This window comes from Haemaphysalis longicornis, unplaced genomic scaffold (genome assembly GCF_048455015.1).
Source record: "Haemaphysalis longicornis isolate Haplotype H1 unplaced genomic scaffold, Haemaphysalis longicornis Haplotype H1 scaffold_3, whole genome shotgun sequence".
In the NCBI taxonomy this organism is placed as follows: domain Eukaryota; kingdom Metazoa; phylum Arthropoda; class Arachnida; order Ixodida; family Ixodidae; genus Haemaphysalis; species Haemaphysalis longicornis.
In genome coordinates this window covers 41,605,965-41,625,849 of record NW_027526335.1, presented here as the reverse complement: position 1 = coordinate 41,625,849, position 19,885 = coordinate 41,605,965, and positions in this window count along the sequence as shown.

The window sequence follows — 19,885 nt, the reverse complement described above, 5'->3', positions numbered from 1 at the left end:
GTGCCATGGCAACTAACGGCCCCATAGCGTGTCAGTGAGAGCAGCCAATCTTTCTTAACGCCCAGCATGCACGCCATCAAATAAAAGCTTCTTCATTACGGTGCAAAATGTTGACTTCGTCTGCAATAGGCTGAAGGCTTGGTTCTGCAAGCTAAATGATCGCTGCATGAACGTCTTGTGCAGTTGTGGTAAGGGAACTTTACCACTGGAGATAATTTGCGCAGTCTATATCACGCGCTCAGTCTATACCACACGCTCGACGCCCATTTGTGCTCGGTATTGATTGAGCAGTTTCATAACTGCTTGGAATTTATCGAGTGAGACAGCCAGAGAGAGGAAGACGGAGAAAGAAATAAAAGAACAGGGCCAGCTTTTTAAGAACTCGCCTATGGCGGAAAACGTCTTTTTAACACGAAAATGTTTTATTTCCGGATACACGAAGATTTCACTCAGGTCATATCCGCCACGGAAGTGACGCCAGTACAACGAAGCAAGCGGCCTTTAAAGGGTGCACCCCGGTGCATGGGGCGTTCTTGCAGGGAAGCAACCTTTAGTACTAAAGAGTACGTTGTACTTACTGTTCTTCGTTTTCGGGTTTTCCAACACTAAAGCGGTTTATGCCGCGATACCCCAAGATTTCACCGACGTCATATCCGTGACGGAAATGACGCCAGTACACCTTTGCCGAAGCGACACGCCAGAGGACGTCGCTCGCCATGCACACCCACAAGACCACCACCGACCAGCAAATCCAGCTCAGCTGCAGATTTCGCTGCACATTTCACTTTCACGTTTTACTGATTCCTGTGACAGAGGAACCAACCGCAGTGTTTTGTGTTAATAAATAGCCTGAAGTGTCAATATCCCGGTAATTAAGACGCCAAAAACCACACCAGAATCCCTGGAATGATGTGGCCATAATGCATTTAAAAAAAAAAATAAAGCAACGCATGCCTCTACAAAGTGCTGCAGAGAGAGAGGAGCGACAGGCGCGAGGTCAGAAAAGTATTAATCAGCCTCGTAAGGGAAACTGCCACTTGCGGTAAGGTTCGGCGAAGAAAGACATTGACATCCATGATCCACCTGGAATGCAGCTGTAAGGCTGCACTGTAAAGCTACACAGCTTTCCCAGGCAGTTCGCAGTCGGGAAAAAAAAAAGGAAAGAAAATAACTCTCGGCCAGGAGGAATATTTTATCTTAGAAGTTTATGAGAAAGCTGTCTGGGTCTCCTTTGTAGCCTTACGGCTGCGTTTACGGTGGATGTCAGCGCGGAGGCAACGTAGCCAAGCGAGAAATCAAGCATTGGAGGGAAAGAAATGCTAATTCTTTTTGAGCCGCATTGGGAGAACGATAGTTGCGTCTATGAACAAGGAGAGAGTCGCAGAAAGCGTGGGGCATGCTGCGCTCCTATAACGACGATTCCGTTTAAAAGATTGGGCATAAATTTCCTCCTTTAAAATTTGCGTTTCCAAGCAAAGGGAGGCATTCACACTATCACATACACACACACAAAACGTTTTCTCTTGCTTTTATTTAGGCAGTGACACGTCATCGACCGGATAGTTGGCCAGCACGCAAGGGTAACTGAGCACTTTTCTGATCCGCTCCGCCATAGATAGACGAGCACGCAGCCACACAGCCACGTCGCAGGGAATGAATAGAAAACAAAAGTGTGCCCGAGCTCTGTTCATCCATAAGATGGCCATGGTGCGAAGCTATTTGTAATTTGCCTATCGGCGCTGTGGGCGGGGCAGTGTAGAAATAGCGGCCGCCGTTGTCTATCGGCGCTAATGGATGCGGGCGCGCGAGATGCGGCGGGGCCACGTGAGGAGCGGGGGAAGTCCGCACGAGATGAGGAAGACGTTCCCACTCGGGACGGCCAGAGTGGCGCGAAGAGCGTGAACCGGCGTGATGGATACGCTCGGTGGCCGAGAGGAGCGTTCACTCGGCCAGTGCGTGCGCGCGGATTCCGCCGGTGCCCGTGGCGCGTGCGGCCGTCTGCTGATGAGCCCGACGAGACCCGATGCCGCTCGAGACCACATTTGCCTATCTCTCTACGGGCAGCTCGGGGAAAGGCGAAGTTGCGCAGAAAGGAAAGTCGGGGAGCAAACGAAACAAAATGGGGCACGCCTTGGCGAAAACGCTGGCGTGTGTGCCGTGCACGGCGGGCCGGCAGAGTGCCAGCGCCTATCGGCGCTCGGCTATTCATATAGGCGAATGGTGGCTAATAAGAGGGATGCCAAAAGAGCTGCCCCAGAATGAATGGGCGTGCGCCGATGGACGGAGTGGCGGACGTGGGTATACGCGGGCGCGTCCGGTGATAACGATACAACGGTTAGCCTTCCCCCACCGGAGAGGGGGCGGAGGGGGTGGCAGCTGGTTGAACACACACAGAGGCAAGAACACGGGCTTCGCTTTCAGTTAGGATAGCGGCCCCCCCGCTGTCCCGCCCAGCGCGTTCTCCCCGGCACCTCTCGTGGCTGCGAAATGCAAATGAAATATTGATTGCGCACGCCTCGGACGGCCGCTGCTGCGGGCCGTGTTGAGAAATCGATTTCGGCAAGAAAGGGGGGCACGGGCGGGTCAGCGACGAGCCGCGGCGGTGCAAGGCACGGCGAACCCACGGTTCTCGCCCGTGGAAAGGCGTCGACACCTATACGCAGCCGCGGGTCGTCCGGTTGGGAGGAACTCTGTCACTCTGCAATGAGCGTACAGAGGGGAATCGGAGTAGCCATGGAGCGCGCGATTCCTTCGCACGTTCTTTTTTTCTTTCGCCCACGCCAGTTTCGCGGCTGCGTTGAGATTCGTTTAAGGCGACGAGTGTGTCGGAAACGAGTGCCGTGAAGAGGCTTTATCTTGCGTGCGTTCATTTAGAGTGAACCAGCTCTCGCTATAACGAAATCTTTGTTAGAAGAAACTCATTTCGTTATAGGGGCTGCTTAGTTAAAAATGGACGAGATTTGCTCCCTGCACGTCAGGGGGGGTCACGAAACACTGCGGTTAAAGCAAGATTTCGTTATAACTATGGTTCACTTTTCAAAACACGTTCTGTACGTCTTGAATTATACGTATCAATAGGTCAGCCTAATTATAACCTTTCCTCTCAATAGACTGTTTTGGTGGTGTCATGGAATTTGTTATAAGATACATAAGTAGAGTTGGTATGCGCGTTAAAATTTCATGCCACATTGATAACCCGCTAGCGAAAGCTCATCTTTGACTATCATGGGCAAGTGCCGCAGTGCTTCGGTGCTCACATCCCAAATACATGCCGACGTGTATGCATACAAGCACAGTCAAAGTGACCTTTCAAGCATTACCTGAGTCAAGTAACACCTCAAGTCAAGTTCTTTGCCGAGTGAAATTTTCAAGGTTTACCGAATTAGGCTAGAAGGGGAACACTTGATTAGCTAGTTGAAGATATGCGAACGGCGATGATGTCTGCTATGGTTTTCTGGACTCAAGCGCTGAAGGAATTGTGGGCATATCCTTAGCAGAACAGTTATTAACACAGGAAGAATTCATATAAACAAAACAAAGTTTTGGGATTTGTAAGGCTAGTTGCCACCTCACAATACGCCTTATTGCGGTAATTCAAAACGTGCACGTCACTGACCTGACGATTTGGTTACCTCCTCTCCACCCCCCCCACCCCCCCTCCGATTCACTCTTTAACGATTCCCTGCGATTCCTTGTAGTCGTGCTGCATGCACAACTAATATTTTGATAACAGCCTTGTTTATACGACCTCTCAGGACTTTGCGGTGACACAAGCTCAGCTTTCTTCCTTTCTGCTGTTTTCGTTTCAAGCTACTTCTTTTGGTGCCTCGTTAACAGCAGACCGAATATCCATCCATGTGCGTCTCGTTCGCGATTTATTCCTCTTTACGCAGCTTTCCAGCGCAAACGTTAAGTACAATTAATGTCCCTCCTTGCCTTTCTCGTTCTTATTTTAGTGAATGTCTTCGAAGGATCGTACATTCGAGGCATTGCGGTGGAGAAGGCGCCCATTGAGCCGTCGTGCTGGGCACCTCATTAAAAACCGAGACCGCAGGTTCCATCATCGTTCTTTTAAAGCACCCTGGACCACGAAAATAACAGGTATGGGAGGACTGAAAACTTTTATGGGCAAGGGCAACGCCTCCCTCCCCCCTTACTTCCAGAAAACAACCAGGCCCTTTTGTAAGGAATCCTTCTCCTCCCCATTTTTGTACCTCGCCGAACAGATCATCAGCGCAAGGAAACCGCACGCCGTCCATCCGCGCTTCTTTACGCTTCCCGCAGACATAGCCATCCTTTCCTCCCGTCTCGCTTTCTCGCTGTTCGCCCCCAAACTGCTTCGCGCGGTATAAAAGTCCGTGCCCAACGGCACACGGAGAACCAGTCGCCGATCATTTGCAAAGAGATCCTCCTCCTTCTCCTCCTCCTTATCCTCCTCCTCCTCCTCGCCAAGCTTGAGCGTCGCCATAACCGTTAAACCAAAATTATGTACACCATCTCGCCATTCCTCCTTTTCCTCGCAGGCTCCGCAGGCTCGCGGACAATATGCCGCTACTACCAAGTTACGACGGAGAGATTGAGGGAGGCGTACAACGGGAAGCTTCGAAAGGACGACCACCACACGGGGAGCTTCGTGAAGCGGTGAAAAAGAGCGAAAAAACCTTCGAACTAAATAGTGATAAAGAGAGAAAGATGAAAGAAAACTGAAATTGCGGAGGGGAGAATGGACCCATTACGGCGAAAATCTGAACCTTTTCTGGTTTTTTTCCCCACTGGTTTAGCACGCGCGGGACATGGGCTGAAAGAAAGAAAGACCAATTATGAGAGGCTTTCGTTAATGACGCCGCACAGCAGGCTAGCGCGCGCGAGAGAGGAGGGGAAGTCCTCAGCCGACTTCTGATGACACGGGAGAAGAGAGGGGAAAAATTGTCGTCCCTCGATCGCTCGGCTGCGCGCGCGAACTGCTAGTGTGACACAGTGGTATTTCCGTCAAACGAGAGCTTCAGGACAGTTTGCGGACTCGCTGCAATCACGATGCTTAACGTTGAAATTAAAATAACTACATTTCAACATTTTGTACTTGGCTAAGCGTTCGGGTGAGCGATTTTGAAAGGACATCGCTGCCGTTAATACGGTTATAGAGGAATGTACATGATCACTTGCCAGTTTGTCAGTGGAGAGCAGCTGGGTTTCGGAAGAGCAAGCTGGCTTACCTGCAAAACGAAACAGGACAGTGGTTAAGTGTGCGAACAGATAACGCTAACAAACACTACTATTACACAATATAAAAGGTCATCGGACATTCGCTTAGTGTTCGCAATATTTAAATAAACCGTAATAGGACCTGCCAAGTGTATTACACTTCAACTCGAGTCATTCAGAATGCCTAACCCCGTACTTATTCAAACTGAGGCTGTCGCCCTGTTGAAAACATTACCAGTATTCGTACTTGGGCTTGGTTTAAGTTGTTTCTCATAATTAAAGGGGCTACATGCGTCATATATATTATGCAGCACTGGTCATGGAAATGACACCATAGCAAACCCTTCAAACTCCGGGAAAATGTTCATTCAATGTGTGACTGCCACCTAACGTATCTCATACTGTTGAGATCATTAATTTTATAGACACTGATAGCTTAGAGCCAAAAAAGTATAATTTCTTCCTAAAGAATTCGGTATCCTATGATTAAAGCGGAGTAAAATGCGAGCAATTACAGATTACTGTCACAAGCACCCGTCTCAATCCCTAAGAGGAGCTTTCACAAAACCGCTGCTAAAGTCAGGCGATGCTCCCAAGTTCCCGCATCGCGGAACAAGAGCCTGGGCGTAGGATTAGAGCGTGAGTCACGTTGTCAGGGAATGCAGCTCACAAAGTTTGGCGTTGTCCTGCTGTGAGCGAGCACCGCCATCTCCCCCTCCCCACGCCAAGAACAAAAGGGCGATTATGATAAAAGAAAAGAAAGGCGGAGGAGAACGTAGCTCAGGAGTTAAGCTGCGCCTCAAAAAAGAAAAAAAAATGATAGAAATACCCTGGATTAAGGGATAGAGAGAATGTTGTCGTATGGGAAATTATCGGCGCGGATAAGCCGTTGCGGTGAGCCGGTCCCGGTATCCCGGATCATGCGCGGCTCGTGGATTAAAGCTAAACCACGACAGGAATTCTTTCTTGCTGTAGTTTCTTTAATTTATACACGAACATTCCTCGTTAGCACTATTTCACTGCCCTCGATGCTTCAGCTTTCATTCGTTTTATCTGGTAGAACTGTCCTGTAGTGCATTTCGATTCAATAGGTGTGTGCGCAAGAGGGCGCGTGTACGCGCGGGGTTTAGGTTGGTTGGATTTTTAAAAATTTTTATCAAAGGTTGCAGCGACCCGCCTCGGTGGCTCAGTGGCCAAGGCGTTGTGTTGCTCAGCACGAGGACGCGGGTTCGATTCCCGGCCGCGGCGGCCGCTTTTCTGGTGGAGGCGAAAAGCAAAAACACCAGTGTGTACCAGATTTCGGCCCACGTTAAAGATCCCCAGGTGGTAAAAATTAACCCGGAGCCCTCCACTACGGGGCGCTTCATCGCCTACGTTGCGTCGGCGCGTTAAATCCTACAATGAATCAATCAAGGTTGTAACGAGTCAGATGGGGGCGAGGAGTCACACCAAGAAATGTTCAGCCATGGCCGATAGTAACTGGCTGATGAGTTCTCACGGCGTACAACTTGATATGCATGTCTTATCTGCAAAAGAAATTAGAAAATTTCACACGTAAACCTCCCCCGAGTACGCGCGGACGTTCGCATAATGAAGAATATGACTTACTCAGACGTGTTCGCACAAGAGGCCGTCGGTCGGCAGCAACAGCGCATGCGCGCGACCTATGAAGTAAGCGGAACGACGGTACTTCTAGGCTATAGATTACAGATATAACTTTCGAACCACTATGTTTATCTAAGAGTGGCGCCCGTGTTCCACGATCCTTGTTGCACCGTACGTACCTCACAGATCGTTTCTTGTGTCACTTTCTGTGTCACTTTCTCACCTTATTCTTGATTTATCGTTAATATCTTGCTAGTAATATAGTTTGAAAGCATGATAGCCCTCCATTGTTTGCTTTTTAAATGTTTATGGATTTCTGTTCAGCTACAAATTCTTCAGAACACAAAATACGGTAAAAAAACTCCACAATGTTGGCAGAAAGCGTTCCCTCTTGGGACGTTAACACCAAATGAAAGTGGTAAAAAAAAAGCAAAAAAAAAAAAAAACGTCGAGTCGACTAAAGCAACGATTTCTTCATGAACTTGTACAGCCTAATTTACAAAATATGGTAAGTGATGAGATATTCACACATGTTCCAAGCGTGTAGCGCAGAAGTCAAATGGTTTTGTATAAGTGCAGTTACGGAGAAACGAAATGCGAACCCAAAAATATGAGCCGGAACACGCAAAATTAAAAAAATACTGTTCTTTGAGGTCCAATAATGGAGCGCTTTTGGTGTATTTGAAAATCCACATATCCCAACTGTTTTTGTAGCTAAGCCACGCGTCATTTTGACTTTTAAGGAAATAAATTGCGCTGTCTGTGCGTTCTGGTTCATACTTTCGTGTTCGCGTTTCGTTGGTCTATGATGCACGTTGCGGAAGTAAATATCCCGATTTTTTGCGCCTATTACGCCTGCCTCTGTGGGGACGAAAAAATATTCAAACCTAAAGTTGCGCCCTTCTGTTGCGCCGTTCAATTCTCACTTCAATGGCCATTCTCGCTATTGAACATTGTACCGGGTTACACTCATGTTTTCCGGTGTAATTCCGTGCTAAGAGGGACGAGTCTACAGCGCACGGGTATATCTTTATTATTCGCAATGACTGTTTCCTTCCTCGCCGTCAATGCGTACATAGCAGGCGCTTCTCCCAGCACTGCTTTTCTTCAGCGAAAATGTCAGGGTTAACACGAACTATAACGACACACGTTTTAATCTAACGGAATGCAACTACAATCGGCTATGCCTCATCCCTACAGCAGCCCTTTCTGCCATGCATTTCCTGTCAGGTTGCTGCCTTCGGGCGAGGGGGATCGGCACGCTAAGTTGCTACAAACGTACAGGTGCAGGGTTTGTGAATATCATGAAATATTTGTCTTACTGGATTTATGACAGCCATTACTGGTCTACAGGGAGGTTTTTCTATTAGAAAGGACTGTTTTAAACGCTCGACAATGCAGCTAGGCAGTTTCGGGAAGAAGAAATTTCTGTAAATTTACGACACCGTGTTCCAATTACTTTTGACGGCACCCGTACAAACGCAACAACTGAAGCAGTTTGGTTGTAGTAGTGTCACGTCTACAAAAGCGTGGACAGGTGTTTTTAGCCGGAAAGAACCACAAGCGGTGTCAAATACCACGAGCCACACAATGTGCCAATATTTCCACTAGTTCGACGTTCTGTGCGACTCTTTCTACAGGTATGAAACTTTTTATAAAAAATTTGGGCTTAGCGAGCAAAGGGGGGAGAGGGGGGAGAGGGGAGGCATTCCATTTTTCTCAGCTTTGGAAGTCAGAAACGACGAACATGAACGTATTTTGCATAAACTCGTTTGCTTTTCGCCGAAACCTATCGAACGAGTGACAAAAGCTCGGGGCTAATAAATGAAGAGTCAGCAGAGATGCAAATCGCGCTAACAACATTTTCCGTACTCCCTCGAGACACCGACGACGACGCAAGAAGATGGAGGGGAAGAAATATAGGCGCCGCGGAACACATTCCTTGACAAAAGCTCAGACTTTATTAACTTCGCGTTCATTCAGCATAAAATCACAACGCACGGCTCTTTTCATTATTTTCGCGATATTTCTGCAGCGATTTGCCTCGGCGGCACCGGAGGCGAAGTCGCGAACCTTTGCGCTAGCGGAAAAACAAAACACCCGCCAAAAAGAAGGAGCGCTTCGAGTTTGAAGAACTTGCGGACACAACGAGAACGGCGAACCGAAAGCGCCGTAAAGAAAACTAGTAGAAAAGCGCACACAAACGCACGCCGAATATCCAGTACGTGCCTTCAAACGGCGCGCTCTCATCATGCGCTCCCATTAGAGGACGAAATCCAGTTTTCACGTAGTCATAGAGGGCGTGGGGAGAGGAAAAAAAGGAAGATAAATAGCCGGCAACCTAATAATGACCCAGCCTGGCGGCGCAGGGAAAAGCGAGGTGAATAAGAACGAACGATGGACAAAGAGGCGGCGTATAAGAAACTGCGGAGACGCGAGCCGGAAGAAAAATGGCTCCCCGCTAACAATGATCAACGCAGAAAGAAAGTCTCCCAGGTCGATTCGTAAAAGCCCGCCAGTTGGCTCCTCCGCTGGCGGCGATTTTTGAAAAAGACGGAGCGGCGCAGGACATAGCGGAAAATGAGGGGAGAAAATAAGACTGAACGCGTGTGTGCGGCCTTGCGGACTAATGAATGATGCCGCTAAGACGAAGCACATAAAACGGAAGGAAACGACAAGATCAACGTCACTGCCGATACAGAAGGGCAGCGACGTTATATATATATATATATATCGAGAGAGAGAGAGAGAGAGAGAGAGAGAGAGAGAGAGAGAGAGAGAGAGAGAGAGAGAGAGAGAGAGAGAGAGAGAGAGAGAGAGAGAGAGAGATTTTTCTTTTCGACATCCAGAGTTTCGAAGTGCGAATGCAGGGGAGCGGGGAAGGGGGTAAGGGCGCCTAGGTATTACGCGGCTCTACGTATGGCGGCCCGGGCTGCATTGCTGGTGATGAAGGCGAGTCGTACGCAGCGAAGAACGAGTCACTTGTAGGGAAATGTGGCAGCAATCGTTTCCCATGTCACTCGAGTTGTACTATGCATATTATTCGTGTAACGCACGCACGAAGACCGAGCAGATTCGACTCTTAAAATTACCGCAGTAAAAATCAGCGAGTCATTTTATGAGTGCAGCTACGTAAAACTGAGCGAACAGGAGAAGGATAACGAAAGATAAGCGGAAGACTGCGGGAGATAAAAAGGTCGATCATAGCGCAAATTTGGAGATTCGTCGTGACGAAGACAAATGTAAAATTTAATGGCGAGACGAGGCAGGGACACTGGGCGGCGTCCGGGCGGCCTCGAGCGCCCACGCGCAGCGCGATAATGGCTTCTCCGCTAAATTACCTCCTCATTATGAGCCGTACTGTCTCCCACAGCTAGGAGGGGCACAAACACGACACTCCCTTCAGGCGAAGCGCTAAGATTTTGATGATTCATGGGGCTTCTTGTGTAACAAAGTGCTTCCCTGTAGTGGCGTGAAATTTTTGAAAAACACAGAGGGTCAAACGAGCATTAATTTTTAACGGCTTTGTGAAATAAAAAAAAGCGACACACGCCAGAAAATGAAGGGAGGTCGTTGTCCTTTTCAGGTAAACTATGAGTTCAGAAAAGGTCTAACGACAAGCGCACGTTTTTCTGATTGTTATAGAAACGATACTACTGATTGGGAAAAATTAATTTTTCCCATTCTTCTTCGTCATCATCATCATTATCATCACCAATAAAGTGATTATGAACTTCCATAAAATAACGTGGAGCACCGCAAAAGCCATCTCTTTCAATAGTTTTGCATTACAATGGATTCGTACGAGCACCAGTAAAGAAAAGACCTGCACCAAGAAGACCGGATTGCTGCGGTCAGAGAACGCGCCTGCGTGACTCGTCTGTTTTATGCGATAGTCTAGGTGGCCCGTCTGTGGAATCAGCGAGAACACGGCTAAATCATTTGGTATTTTCTACTTTGAACGCATAGGTTGACGCGCAGTAGAGGGGGTCCGACGCTGGGCCTAACGCCATGCCCTGAGGTTCAACGTCGTCAACCGGTGCTCACAGCCTGGCTTACGAGTATAGCGTTGTTTGGCACGTCGTAAGGCTCAACCTAAAGGTTACCTAACGTTAGGCCTAAACATAGAAGGTTAAGCCTAGCGTAACGCTTTAAGGTCTAACGTCGTCAGCCGGCGCGAATTGGTAAAAGCATTCATTGTATTGGTTGTATGTCAAAATGTGGCTACCAGTTGGCGGCTTAAGGCCTCAAAGCGAAACTTTAGGCCCAAGATTCGGAACGTACCCGACAGTTGTTGCCGTCATTCTAGCCCACACTAGCAGAATTTTTTTATTTCAAAATGGGAACTACTGCAGGTTATGCATGCCCACAGAGTACCACATACACTTTATCAGGAGGCATGTATGCTGCTTCCACACGATATTCCGTGGTTGGAGCAGCAGGCGGTCTGACAATTTTCGACTGAATCTGTCACGTGGACCTTAGAAGTACGCACAGGATGAACATCCTGCGGATTATAATCCGGGATGCTTAAACAGCGTGAAATAAGATAAAATCCAAATTGCGAAGGTTTGTTTCGCGTGTCCGAAACGTTCGTTCCGAGAATTTATTGAAAACGGAAAAAAGGCATTGTTTCACACTGAAAGACAGCCTCGAATCGTCTGCTTGCCTCAATATAATCGATTATGCGGATTGCTTAATCGCTGATTGTACATGACCTCAGTCAGAAAAAAAGGTACAGGCAGATTTGCTCTCTGATAATTGTGTTCAATGGGAAGCATTCTTCGCTTCGGAGAGCTATTCGCAAATACCTCACATGCATCTGTGTATTGTTAAAAGTACTGCGAGTTTCACTAAGGATAGTATTGCAGGTAGTGTTAATAGTGTGGGTGCGAGTGACGTGACAAACGGGGGTATGCTTCGCAGTACTACTAACGTTTACTTCACCACCACAGCACTGTCTGTGCTGGGGTGCACCCTTTACAGGGAAGTTAATACGAGATGGCCAGGCGTAAGAGGCTAGATAGTTTGCCAGATACCGCAAAGTGGGAGAAATAGCCAAAGATTGATTCGAATTAAAAGGAATAAAGACGGAGATTGCAGGACCTCTTTAAGTGGTTCACTTGTCTTGACCCTCTGTGCCCTTTTGCCTGTAGGCGTGAACTCAGCTTAGCGAACCCATCACTTAATCTAGGTCACGACAGCTAGCTTCAGGCATAAAAGCCTCTGTATTTTAGTATGTACGCACATATACCGCGCGTTTCCAAAGATGGCCCGGCCCCGCGGCACTTTATGCCGCATTTTAACGGCCAATGTGTAAATGTTCGAAAGAGCGGGGTTGAATTTTGAGACAGAAAGACAAGAAGCAGACAAAAAAGGAGAGTTAAGTCGCGGTATTCCGGCGAGGGTTCGGAGCACCACGGAGGATTTCACGGACCCGAAGAGTGCGGTCGCCGCTCAGCGGCTCGGAGTTTTATGGCTCGCACCACCGGACGTGCATTTTATTAGCCGCCTTCGGGGCAGCCTCCCGCGGTGCTTAGACCGCCGGCTGCTCGCTTTCAGCAGCCCGCTGCCATCGAACGCGCGTTTCTCGATGCAAGAAGATGCTACAGAGTTATACCCTCGAATATTTTTTTCATGCTGGAGTTTCTTTTAAAAAAGCATGCTTACTGGTAAAAGAAAACAAAAAAGTCATTCGCTTCGGTTAAGGTGGATGACAAACAGAGCTTTTTTGCACGTGACGTAGAAATAACAGAATTTGATGAAAGGTGTTGAGCAGATATTATTTCACCTGAGCGTGGATAGTTGTCTCTAAAAAGTACACATACATGCACTCACTTATTTTGACTCTACTGATCTTGAAAATGGGACTATTGACATCTCATGTACTCAAATCGGATATCCAAGTTGAGAGATTTATAAGCTTGAGGGCCAAATCATGTTTTATTCGGCGTGAAACTTTTATGCTGACCGCGCGCGAGTAGCACAAAAACGTAGACGTTCGTTTTCGAACTCCCGGCGTTCCGAAGACACATAGAGCCTCGGGTTTGTTTGTTCACAGAGATGAACGAATGAATAAATTTTTTATACAAAGATGGCACTCTGGCCTGTTGAGGAGATATCGGAAGGAGTTAGGGGTCAGGGGTCGCTAAAGTTCATGTTGTATTGACGAGGTGAGCCTTCTTCACGAAGGACCACAGTTCAAGCAGCATATATACGCGAAACCGTAGCTATATAAGCTTCGCTTAAAAAGTGGGACACTCAGGAGTTGAATGGGCGTATTTTAAGATCCCCATGTGGGAGATATGAGCCGCATGATGACGCTGGGCCTTGTAGGTTAGAAGAGGGAGAGTTTGAAAAAAAATTTCGGGTAATCTCCACTAACGTGAAACCTGGGGAGGGGCGAAGCATGCAGTGTAAAAGTGCATTCTTGTCACCTTGGTGTTTTTGCCAACGGAGATGAAACCATTGGGGGTAGAGGTATACAGCTTTGCTGCAAAAGTCTCTTGTCTTTGAAGCACGAAGCTCGCCAGCACGAGGCTCAAACGAGTGTCCCGGTGTTTTAGTACAGTGACTACATGAGACGACGATTGCGATGACGATGACAGGAGACGCCAACAGCCCCTGCCCCTAAGGGGCTTCGCCCCTAAAAATGGCGGGAATAGGTGGTACTGCACAATAACTAGCTGCAAATGACAATAATCCAGGCGGCGTTTAGCTTGGCGCATTGCGGTATGATTTTTGGTAGGAATGATTTGCTTTACAGGACGACAGGTATACACAAGAATGATGTGTAGCGACAGAAAGAACAATGTGAAGTCATCAGCGTGAAAAAACGTATTCGCGCCAAACATGAAAGTAGATTTGCTTTTACAATCAATCAATCAATCAATCAATCAATCAATCAATCAATCAATCAATCAATCAATCAATCAATCAATCAATCAATCAATCAATCAATCAATCAATCAATCAATCAATCAATCAATCAATCAATCAATCAGGTTTTATTTTCAGCAATGTCACTACAGAGGTGAGAAAAGCGGACGGAGAAGATGCTGGAACCATGCAGTTGGACAGAGCACCGTCCAACGACGCAGAAATGAGAGGCTTAAACTTAAAATGTACATTGAGAAAAATTACACAAAATTTAAGTACAACAACAAAAATGACAATGCGGGACCTAAATAAACATATCTAAGATGCGGGCATCATTTAAGACCAGAATGTCAGTTCCCTCTTTGTGATAACTGAGTGTGTTGGGAAGCGTACTCTTTAGTAGCTGCTGCCCATAGCGAGTCCGTGATGGTGGGACAACATTAGAGTGTTTGTTTGGCCACAATAAAAAACGAGCAAAAAATGAAAGTGGTTGAAGGGCGACTAGCTCTGTTTTAATGCCACGAGGCGTCCCAAAAAGGGTGAAAACCTATGAACAAGAGAAAATCACAAATGCATCTTCTAAATTCGTGTTGATATATCGTAAGTAAACTCCTTGTTTCTTGGAACCGTTTTAAGCTTGTATTATGCTTTTTAAAATTCTAACCACTGACTTTAGGGAAGTAAGAAATGATGTTAGAGATAGGCAGGACTGTTAACCTTGCTGTGGCCCGGTTTGATATCCTTGAAAGGATTAAAATTGCCCGGGACGTCAGGTTTAAGCGTGCGCTCCCTAACAGCCTCAATACCCAGAACATTTTTTTGCGTTCATTCAAAAGGAGGCTTTATTCCTCGAGCGCGAGCATACCACGGGCCCGAACATTGCGTCGAAGTTAACAAAGGCGCTCGCCGCCGCAGCAGCTAATTTGCTTCCGCGTCCTTGCTGGCAGCACTCCAAAAATACGTCGCCCTCCAGAAAGGCGGCTTCTCCTTTATGTGTTCCGCAGTGCGGCAGAGCCCACCTTTCTTCGCCCGCCCCTCATTTTCGCGGCGCCGCCAGTGCGCGCAGAAGCCAGAACGGCACTGCTCGGCTTTTCTACGCGCGTATTAGAGGCTGTAAACTGCGTCGACCTTATTTCGCGCCTAGCATCTTTCTTTTTCCTCTCTTTTCTTGAGCTTGTGTTTACGCTCCTACCCTGGCCCACGGGAAAAGCAGTGGAGAACAAACGCCTCATCACGTTCAGGTGAGACTTGTGTAACGGTTTCGAAGAGTGGCATCTGGTATAGGCTTACTTTTGAAACGCGCGAAGCGGTCTCCTGGCCGTAACGTTTCGGAGAATTTTAAGCACAGAGGGTACGAAGAACGACGAAGGTTGAGAATAGAGGACGAGGAGAATAAAAGGAGAGCGGAGTAGGAATGGCAGGACATTAAGGAGGCTCCGCAATTGAGCCCAACATCATCCGTTCCCTGCGGAAATGTGGCGCTGCCACAGTCCCGTCTTACTTTCGGGAGCCTATATACCGCGGCACGGGAGTTAAGGGAACGGCAGCGGGAGTGAAGGAGGCAGTTCACTTTGCACCAGGGCTCTAGGCGACGCGCGCGAGGACTCTTCAAACTGGCTCCTTAACCTCCTCCCAAATTTAGAAGTTCCTCGGAGACAGCGCGTTTGGCGAGTTACAGGCTAACGAGATCGAGCCCTTCCTTACTTCGCGTGTCAGTCTGCTCCTCCTCCTCCTCCTGCTCCTCCTCTGCGCGCAGCCTCTTCCGAGGGATTGAGCCCATCCCGAGGGCACTCCTTCAAACGGTCTCATTCAATTTCGGGCTTGACGGGTATCAAGCTCAAACACTCCCGGAGACGCCGCCTATCTAGGTGGGTAGATGTGCGGGAAAGAGGGAACGAGCCACGCGGGAGAGAGAGAGAAGGCGCGGGAAAGGGCGCGTCTCGGCGCTCTTAAGATTTGCAGCCCGGATCAACTCGAAGGGGGAACTTGAGAGCACGTCGGCATTTCGGCGCGTAAGACGTGCGCTGGCGGATTAACTCGATGCCGACGCTGCGCCCGCATCCGACGTCACGCTCTCCTCGCCTCCCTCTCCCAGCATCGGCCCGTCCGTGCCAAAAAGAGACGCGCGTCTCCAGTTTTAAATTGGTCGCACCGCTTCGCTAAACCCACGCTGTCCCTTTCCTTTCCTCTCGCATCTTCATACCTTCACACGCGTTCAAGCACGCGGCCCACACGCGCTCTAAATTTTCATGCCGCCGTGTCCTCTCCGTGTACAGCGAGCGTAGGAGGCATGACTGACGAATGTCTCGCATGCCACGTGCTTAGTGTTGTGACGCACGCGACGATACGAGTGCCGAGGGAATGACGCGCCAAGTAGACGCGACTCTCCTCAAAGCCGCCGCACGTGTCTTCTACCGCGCCCCGCGTCCGGCTAGGTGGGAGTGCAATGCGCGGGAAATTCGGATGAGTTCGAATGAGGGATGAGCAGGCCTAATTCGTTTTGAGAAGTACGCGGGAACAGGGGAAGAGGCGACGAGCGACGCTTCCTCGGTTCAGTCGAGCGGCGCACGAAGCACGCGCGGAATTTCGAAAGCGAAGACGGCCTGCGGAGCTGCGGTACTTAACGAGCTGATACGCGAAGCCGGCTGGAATAATCCTGCGAGCGCGCGCCGGCGTGTGGAGAACGAATGAAAATGTCAGAGAGGGGAACGCGGGGAGGTGCGGGCGTTTGAGCGCCCGGCAGATTCCGCACGAGGCGAGTGGCAGAGAGGGGAAAATGGGGAGATCCGTCGTAGATCACGGCCCCGTCTACGTCGCAAAGTTTTGCCCGGGCGTTAGCGGCCCGGGGAGCCTCCTTCTTCAGGTCCCGTGCATTCCGTTAGCGCTCCTGTTAGCGGGGCACTGGCCGAGGCGGGAACGAGAATGCGGCATAGATGTCTGGCAAACGTAACGGTCCGGTTGAGAAGTGGAAAAATTTCCCCGCAGGGTGCTCGAGCTAACTACGAGAAACACGCAATACAAGAAAGAGAAAAAAAAAAAAAAGCTGTAGGGATTCAATAGCTAGAGGAATGGGAGTTTCGCGTGCACCGGACTTTTAAATGATGTACGTCGTACAGGATTGCACGTGCGGCTTGTTTTTTCGATGTTTTTGGTAAAGGGGGGTGGCTGTAGGTCAGCGAAAATTTAGCCTATTTTTATCGAAGCAAGCAATCACACAAATTGGGGTGACGATAGGCTGATATTCGAAATGCGCCTTTGTGCTTGCATGTGCGGGCGTTCGTGGTTGACGTCGTCACCCGTCCTTTATTTCATGTGCTATGACATTGACCAACTGAAGCTTCTGCGGTAAAGTTCTTTACAAAATCAAAGTTTTGGCTCTAGAAAATACGAACGAAAAACGGGGAGCATGCCACGCCATTAAGAATCGTCTCACTAGTTAAGTAGAATATGCTGTACTTATTTCGCAGCAAACGGTACTGCATTCAGTATTTTTGCTTGCAAGAAGTGGGGTCGCTGCAGCTCTCTGTGATCGAGTCAGCGAATGCGCGTACAACAGCTGCGTCTAAAGGCGCACTACATCCGGCGTGCTGTTGCATCACAACAGTGAGAAGTGACGTAGCGCAAGTTCTACCTCCCCGGGCGAAGGCGTCACCGAGTCATTAGCCTTAATTTACACGTCCACGGTTTAGGATGACCTTAAGGTGAAGAACATTGAATTTTGCAACGCAAAGGAGGAGAGATAGTAATTCAAAACATTCCTCATTACTCTAAGAATGGCACTCGGTAGCAAAGGCAAGATTTTGCGCATGCACAGGTGGATATGGCACATCTCGATTTTCTCATCTAAAAAGATTTATTTGCACGTCCGTTCCGAACCTGTCTTCGAGAAGCTTGATAAGGGGAGCGAAACTTGATGTGCCCAGACAGTCACACATGCACATACACACGCACACATGCGCCTGCCACCCACACACGTACATTGCAATATATACGTATCGGCGTGGCCTGTGTACGTTCCCTTCGGCGTCTTTGTGCTCGGATCATTTATAACCAAAATTGAATCCCGGCTTCCCGCAAGACCCCGGTGCCGCCCCGTGGAGTGGTGCCGCTGGAGGGAAGGAGCCGAGCCAGCTGCTCGCCAGCCAGAGAATTCCACCACTCGAGCGTGAACGCTGTCACTCTTGCGCCGCCGCTACGTGGCGCTGCCGGCGCGGCACGGGCGACAGCGTAGGAATTTTTCCCGTTTCGAAAGAGGCGAAGAAGGGGAAGCTCGAAGGCGGTGGCTGCGGACGGCCGCTCTCGATTCCTGAACCCAATATATTATACGGGGCTATCGAGTCGGGAGGAGACGCGTGCCACAAACGCGAAGGGGCCAAGCCAAGCCGAGACGAGCCGCAGGCTGGCTGCAGGCATCTGAGGGGGCCGCGCCACGTGGCGTCCAATCTATGCCGGACGCGTTTCGCTTGCCCTCCCAGATCCATCACAGGGGATTAACACCGGATTAATTTAGGCGCAGACCCACCCCTCTTGGCGCCCGCGTGACCCCGCTACCGCGCAACGCTCAGACTACAGAGAGGGAGAGAGAAAAAGAGAGAAAAGAGAGGGAGAAAGAGGGATAGAAAAAAAACTAAACAAGGCGACAGCAGTCATGATACATGCGTGGGAGAAAGAACAGACGGGCTTTCTGAGGACAAAAAAAAAAAAAAAAAACTGAAGTTCACAAAGACTAGCAAAGAAAAAAAATTAAACGGTGGCTTCAACGGTCTCGTCAAGCTGTTACAAAGAGCCAAGAAACAACTGCGACAAAAACTGTTCTGGACCTTAGGGTGGGATGAGTACTTTGCACGATCATACGAAGGAAGGATACTACAGTATTGTTCAATGCACATAACATTTCATTAATAATTACTTAGCCTTAACAAAGTAATTCTGAAGGCAAAAAGGAAAGGAGGCGTCTGTCCGTGTAGGAGGCGGCTCTTCACGTGAAAATGTATGCAATAGATACAGCGACGTGCATTGCGGCGTTTCCTTTCACCTAGCAATCCCCCGTTCGCCCTGCCACCTCTTTCACATTCTAATCCTCTTGCTATCAGAAGAATCGAGGAAAACGGGCCACAAGAGTTGCTTCCCAAGGAATTCATGGTGCTAGCGAACTTTACACGTTACGAAGCTAAAGAAAGGGCGAGACAGAGCCACCATTTAACTACGCAAATCTTCGGCGTAAACCCCCTTGCAATAATTTATGTTGATGGCAGCGTTAATAGAGAGAGAGAGAGAGAGAGAGAGAGAGAGAGAGAGAGAGAGAGAGAGAGAGAGAGAGAGAGAGAGAGAGAGAGAGAGAGAGAGCTTATAAGTAATGATTAACCGGGATCAGAAAAGTGGGTACCTCAATCTGGCAGGAATGGTCTCAGGCGTTCAGGCGTTGCTGCCATACTTGCAAATCACTAAAGTATGAATGAAGACCCAGATACGGTGCCCCACAAATAAGGATAAGGCTCGTTGAGAGATCCCGACATCCCCGTGCTCTGTGATGTAATAACAGGAAGCGCCCACTCTTTGCAGGCCAGCCGGCCGCCAGTTCTTGCCCCAGGGGGACAGGCACCCTGTTAGGTTGCACCCGCTCATTTCTGCATTCTGTCCCCTTTTCCCCCGAACAGTATTTTTTTCTCTTGCTTTCGCAAAAGCTGCTCGCCTGGAAGCGGCTAAGTGAAACACTGATACGCCGACGTCAACTACGGACGGATTAGCTCTCGGATGACGGCCAGCTGCAGTGGTCTTTTAGAGGATTAGTGTGGGGTGGCATACGCTCGTTATTACCGACGAGTGAGCGCAGCGGTAGCCGCGGAATATAAGAGCCCCCACCCTTTTTTTTTGTATATTAACTCGTTAACCCGATGCAATTGACATCGATCGTGCTGTCCGGGACAGCGTTATTAGGGGTGGTTAGGAAAATCGCCAAAACAGATGGCGACGCGGGCGACGTGCACTCTGGCGTCATGTGATACCACAGGAGCTTGAAAAAGAATCACACCACTCGGCAAAAAAAAAAAAAAATCATGATGACGATATCCGCAGAACCGGAAAGGAGGGGTCCAAATACAGGGGAGACTGGAGCAGCTGGCTTATATGAAGGTGCAGACAGATGGCGCAGCTAGACGACTTGCAGGGGTCACAAATCAGTTTTGATAAGGTATGAGGT